The sequence below is a fragment of the Malurus melanocephalus genome, unplaced genomic scaffold (assembly GCF_030028575.1).
Source record: "Malurus melanocephalus ecotype Western Australia unplaced genomic scaffold, MMel_1.1 scaffold_505, whole genome shotgun sequence".
In the NCBI taxonomy this organism is placed as follows: Eukaryota; Metazoa; Chordata; class Aves; order Passeriformes; family Maluridae; genus Malurus; species Malurus melanocephalus.
The window spans coordinates 57,498-63,752 of record NW_026623737.1 but is presented as its reverse complement, the minus strand read 5'-3'; positions in this window follow the sequence as shown (position 1 = coordinate 63,752).

Genomic DNA, 6,255 nt, shown 5'->3' with positions numbered 1-6,255 from the left:
GGATGGATGGATGGATGGATGGATGGATGGATGGATGGATGGATGGATGGATGGGAGGATGAAGGGGTGAAGAGTTGGAGGGATGAAGGTTTGCAGCTGGAGCGATGCCAGGGCTGCACTTCCCACCATCCTGATGCTGATTCATTCCCACACTAAATCCATTGATCCCCCTGGGCAGGGAATGCCGGTGCCACCACCCCACGGAGAGCCCGACCCGTTCCAGSTGTTCACACTCCACCACTCCAAGGCCCAAACCTGGGATCAGCACTGGGATCTCTGGACACCAGTCCCTGTTCCCGGGAGCTCTGGCAGCCCCAGAGCCGCCGGTGCTGCTTTCTTTTTAATATTTCATGGGATAAAAGGCTGGAATTGCTTTTAAGCTTAAATTGCCTTCCCCGCTTTTATCTTTAAAAACCAAGGCGAGCAGGTTTTTTTGGGAAAGTTTGTCCTAATGATCCCTGGTAGCCATTAGGTCGGGAATCAGGCGCTTTCAAAGGGATCCATTAAACATTCCATTCCTCGCTCCCATTCCTCTGGTTTTGATCTCCATTCCCATTGATTAAAGACACTGACRGCTCCATTTGGATTAAATCCTAAATCAGAATTCCCAAAAAAACTGCCCGACATTTATGGAGTTCAGTAAACTGGGTGTAAGAACAGGAGTGCGAGCTGGAAAAATTCCATAAAATCCCTTTCCAAACAAACATCGGTTGACAGCAAACAGATGGTTCCGAGGCTCTTATTCCAAGCTGGAAAAATTAAGCGTTGGCAGGTTCTGGGGGAAAAAAAAAATAAAAAAGGAGTTACAAAACATCCCGAAGTTTTCCCCTTCATATCCTGGTGTTGCTCTGGGCATGGGTTCAATATTTTCCCAGGCTACTGCACGGAAGAAGGCCTGGATTCGGGAGAGCAGCTGGCACGAGAGGCCTTAGAAATCCTCGGGAAGATTTATGGGAAGTAGGGCTGCCAGCATCCCGAAGATGCTGCATTCCAGCCCAGCTCCAGGCATGGCCAGAGTTTCCTCTGCAGAGGGGCAGAAAAAGTGGGAAAATGGGGGATTTTCCTCTGTTTGCTAACTTAGCCCTGGATGGCATTACATCAATGATTTTGGGAAGGTGCACCCATGGAAAACTCAACCTCCAGCTCTGCCAGGTGCTTCAGGAGGGGAAGGTGAGGGACACCAGCCCTGTCCAGCCTGGCCTGGGACATTCCAGGGATGCAGGGGCAGCCACAGCTTCTCTGGGAATTCCATCCCAGCCCTTCCCCACCCTCCCAGGGAACAATTCCTTCTCAATAGCCCATCCCAATCTCCCCTTTCCCAGTGGGAAGCCATTCCCTGTGTCCTGTCCCTCCATCCCTTGACCCCAGTCCCTCTCCAGCTCTCCTGGAGCCCCTTGGAAGCTGCTCCAAGRTGTCACTGGATCCTTCCCTTCTCCAGGATGAACAATCCCATTTTTCATCAGAAATTCCACTGTTATCCCATCTTTAGTGGAACTTTGGGAAAGCAAAGGAACCTGGGCTATCCTGAAGGACCCTCACAGATCCAAAGAATATCCAGGAAGTTCCACAGCTCTTCAAGGGGTGCTTTAAAATATGSGATCAAGCCCAGAGCAGGAAAAATGTGATTCCTGCCTGGTGAGTGACAGTGTGAGAGTRGCCATGGGAATTCCAGAGGGGCAGCTATGGGATAACAGGGACAAACAGCTCCCTTTTCCAGATGGGAATGGCTCTGTTTCTGTCTGGAATCCTCTTGGAACTGTGAGCACCTCGGAGTTTCCAGGCACAGAAAAACACCAGCCCCGAGCCCACCCTCCACTCGAATCCAATTATCCATCCAAGAGCGGAAAATCGCAGATGGCTCCGCCTGGATTTTCTGAAGGAGCGCTGCTCCGGAGGCKGTTATCCAGGGAAGCGTGACCAGCTCGGGCACTCGGAACAGCAGCAGCTGKAAGGACAGGATCAAAATCCCCTTCTGGGCTAAATATCCCGTAATTCATCCTTGGATGGGAAAGGGAGGGAGCTCCGGGGCTGGGAGCTGCTGGAATCAGCCTTATCCGGCATGTCCCAACGCTGCTGAGAGGCTGAGGAAAAATCCTGAGCAAAAATCCTGAGCAATGAAGTTCAGAGCAAAAATCCAGAGGGAAAATCCAGAGCAAAAATCCCTCGGGCCCTGCCCCAATTCCAATGGGAATGATTCACAACTCCATGGCTGGGAATTTGGGAACTGGATGGAATGATGGAGGATGCCGGAGGGATGGAGGCTGTTCTGAACTTATTCCATGTAAATATCCCTGGGATAGGAAGAGGAAAAATCATGGAGTCCCAGAATGGCTGAGGTTGGAAAAGCCCTTTATGGTCATCGGATCCAGCAATTCCCCCAGCAGCAATTCCTGTGTTTATTTCCGTGCTGCATCCAGGTTTTTCCTGAGGGAGTGAATTCCCACAGAGGGCTCAGCTGGAAATCCATGGGATAGGCTGGTCCTTAACTTATCCCTGTGTTCATATCACTGGGAAAAGCAGGAAGCTCTGATCCCGTAAATATCAGACCCTTAAGTGCTCTCTGAAAGGAAAAGGCACTCAGGATGTTCCCATCCCATTCCCRCTATCCCACTCCTCTGACTCTGGAATAAGCAGAGTTCCAGCTGCTGATTCCATACCCCGGATCCGGGGCTGGCAGGAATGTTCGGAGCTCTCTGCTTCCCAGGGCTCCTTCCCTGCTCCCGGCAGCTGCCAGCCCGCCTGGATATGGAGGAGAGGCGCTAATCCTGCTCCAGGTTCCCGCAGAAATCCGGAGGCAGCACAAAATCCAAAATTGCTTCACACTGAGGTCATTTGTTCCCTTCCCAAGTTCCYGGGAGAAGGAAAACGCCACCACTGATTCCTGCTATAAGTAAGCCCCGGGCCGCTGGAAAACTTGGGATTCCAGCTTTTGGGACAGCCACAGAATTGGGTGTTTATGAAGGGAATTCCTGGCTTGCTCCAGGCTGGATTTGTGGATTCGCACCTGKTCCCATCCCTAAAAAGTGGGGTTTTCCCTTTTCCCAGTCCAGCACCTGGCAGCAGTCAATCCACGGATCCTGCAGGTGAGAAGTGACGGCTCCAAGGGTCTCAGGGGCACTAATCCAGCGGGAAAGCTTTTTCCAGCTGATCTTTGTGACTCTTCCCTGTCCTCATGCCCATCCCTGCTCCCCAGGGCCCACTGGACAAATCCATCCCTGGCTCCGAGGCTGTGGCACAAATCCAACCCCAGAGCTGCCGGGATCAGGGTGGGACAAAGGGTGGCTCCAGCAGAGAGGGATTGGGATCCACATGGGGTTGGACGGATTTGGGAGCTGAAGGTTTGGATTTTGTGTCTCTTTTSYCACTGCAGGGAGAAACSAGTGCCCTAYCSTGAGGGAGGGGAGGCCCTGGCACAGCTTTTCCAGGGAAATCATGGATGCRCCATTMCTGGACGTGTCSAAAGCCAGGWTGAAGCAACCTGGGAYACTGGGATGTGTCCCTGCCCATGGAATGGGYGGAATGGGATCATCTTGAAAGTCCCAAACTATTCTGGGGTTCTGTTCTGTCACCCACCACCAAAAATCCCAAAATTTCCCTGGATTCCTCTCCTGCCTGTGGCTCTGTCCCTGTGCATCCTAAAGCTGTCCCGTGCAGCCACTTCCAGGAAAATTGTCCCAAGAGGAAAAATCTGGGGAACAGAAAGGGAGAGAGGGAAAGGGCAAAAGGGAAAGGTGGAAAGGGGGAAAGGGAGGAATGGAAATGGGGAAAGGGAAAGAAAGGGAAGGGAAGGGAAGGGAAGGGAAGGGAAGGGAAGGGAAGGGAAGGGAAGGGAAGGGAAGGGAAGGGAAGGAATCATCCCGAGCGAGAAACCACTGAAAAAATTCCCAACCTGGGCTGGCCCATCCCGCCATGATCGGGTGTTTTATCCCGCAATCCATCCGCTCTCCCCACCTGCTCCCCAGTCGCGGCCGTTCCCTCTCCGCTGACAGCTCCGATCGCAGCGAACGCGGCCCCGCCAGCGGCAGCCGCGGCGCTAATGAGGTCAATATAAATTCATGGATGTGACCGGGAACGCGGAAAAGCGGGAATGCGGCTGCAGAGCGGGAGTGAGGGAAAGCTGCGGCTCCTCGGGGCTGCTGGCTCATTAGMGATGCGCGGCAGCAGCGAGCCGGGGATTGCGCTCGGCAGCGGCGGCTTCKCAGCCCGCGCTGGCAGCGGAGCAGGGAATGCTTTCATTCCCTGCCARTCCCCGGGAATTGATGTTCCCGGAGCGCTGGAGGGGTTGCTCGGATGCTTMCTGGTTTTTTATGGATTTTTGTCGGGGTTTGTGGTTGACCAGTGGAAGGTGAATTCCTGCTAAGAGGAGCTCCAGGGAGGTCAGAGGGGATTCCAGTGCCTTCCGGGAGAGCTGGAGAGGGGCTTGGGACAAGGGATGGAGGGACAGGACACAGGGAATGGTTTCCACTGCCAGAGGGCAGGGATAGGTGGGCTATTGGGAAGGAATTCCTCTGAATTCCTCCATTTCCAGGACAGGAAAAAATCCTGGATAAGYTGCACAGGTTTTAACCTCCCCATGGTTCCCAGAGCCCAGGGCATGGGATAACCTGGAATTGCTTCAGAGTAATTCCGAGTTTGTTGATGCAGGAAAAGAGAAACTCTGATTAAGGATGTGCCACCTGCAGGAGTTTCCCGGGRTGAGAGCAGAGCCCATTCCCAGCCTGGCTCATCCCCCCGGGATGCTGTGCCCGCGCTGGGAAAGAGACCTGAACTCACCAAGGAAAAGCACCTGGAGATGCCAGCTGGGATCGAACCCCAGAACTGGAGCTCCCGTTCCCTTGGATGCCCGATAATCCCTGGATTCTGTCAGTCTGGGCGGTGGGAAAAGCCCCAGAGTGGTTTTCTCTTCCTAACAATGATTCCGGGTTAAATCCGCYGTTTTCCTGGGATCCACTTCCAGGCACATCCATGATTAACACAATGAGGGCAGGGAGATCCAGCCAACACTCCCGGTGTTTTTGGGATGGGATCATGAGCAAGGGAAGGTGTCAGAAGCTGACAGAATGTTGCAAATTCAAGGTAACGAAAGAACTGGAGGATGGTGAATTATTGAGGATTTCCMCAGGTTTCTGATCTTTTATTCCTTTTATTAAATGTGGAAGTGAGGGATCAGGGAGTGGAGCCGATTCCCTCCTTCCTGCTTTCCCAAAAGAGGCAGAGAGGAGGGAAAGGCAAATCCTGGGGTGGGTTGGCTGAGCCTGAGCATCCCATGGAGCATTTCCCAGGATTTGGAAGTGCTGGGGGAATACTCAGATGGATTTTCCCATTGAATTAATATCTCAAAAAAAGCAGAAATATTTTARTMATGGAATTTTTGGTSRGAAAGGACCTTCAAGCCCATCCCATTCCACTCTCTGCTGCAGGCAGGGACAACTCCCACCAATCCAGGTTGCTCCAATCTGGCCTGGAACCCTTCCAGGGATTGGGAATATAATATTCCAAGTTTAATTATYCTTTAAATAAAACAGGAGTGTGACATTCCCACCCCCGAGTGGTGCCAACCAGGCAACACATTCCCAAAAGAATCCCTCCCAACTTTAAAATCTTGGGAGAAAGCTAGATCCAACTGGAAATGAAAATGAACGGCAAATCCTTGGAAGCACATGGACTGCTTGGGAAGCAGTTGAGCATGAAAACAATCAGAAAAGTCTGGAATATAAATGTTTGTCCTTCTCTGTGCCAGAGCAGCAGGAAAAATGAGGAGACGTTGGCATGGGAGCTTTCCATAAACAGYCCCTCCAAAGGCCTTGGATGCATGGAATGGTTGGTCAAGTTTTCCATTCCTTTCCAAAAGGAATTCAGTGTCCGGTGGGTGCCAGGAGCTGATGGGTTCTGGGGGAATGTTGCACCATGGGATGGAAGGAAAGCGGGAAGTTGTGAGAATGCAGCTGGAAAAGGACAGGGCTTGGCCAGGAGGGGCTGAGAGCAGCGCTCCGGCCTCTTCCAGGGTTGAAAATCCAGGCTTTGGATTTCCAGGCGGGAATTTGGGAAGCTGCATGCCGGGAACACCATGGATGCATCCCAAGTAGCAGTCCAGGACTGGAGCACGCAGGAATGGGAATCACAATCCTGCTGCTTCCCCAGCACATCCCAGGCACCTTGCAGGGGAATTCCAGTATTTCCTTTCATTARAGCCTTTCCTTTTCCTTTCATTTGATCCTTTTTTTTTTCCTTAATTTGAGCCCATTATTCCTTATA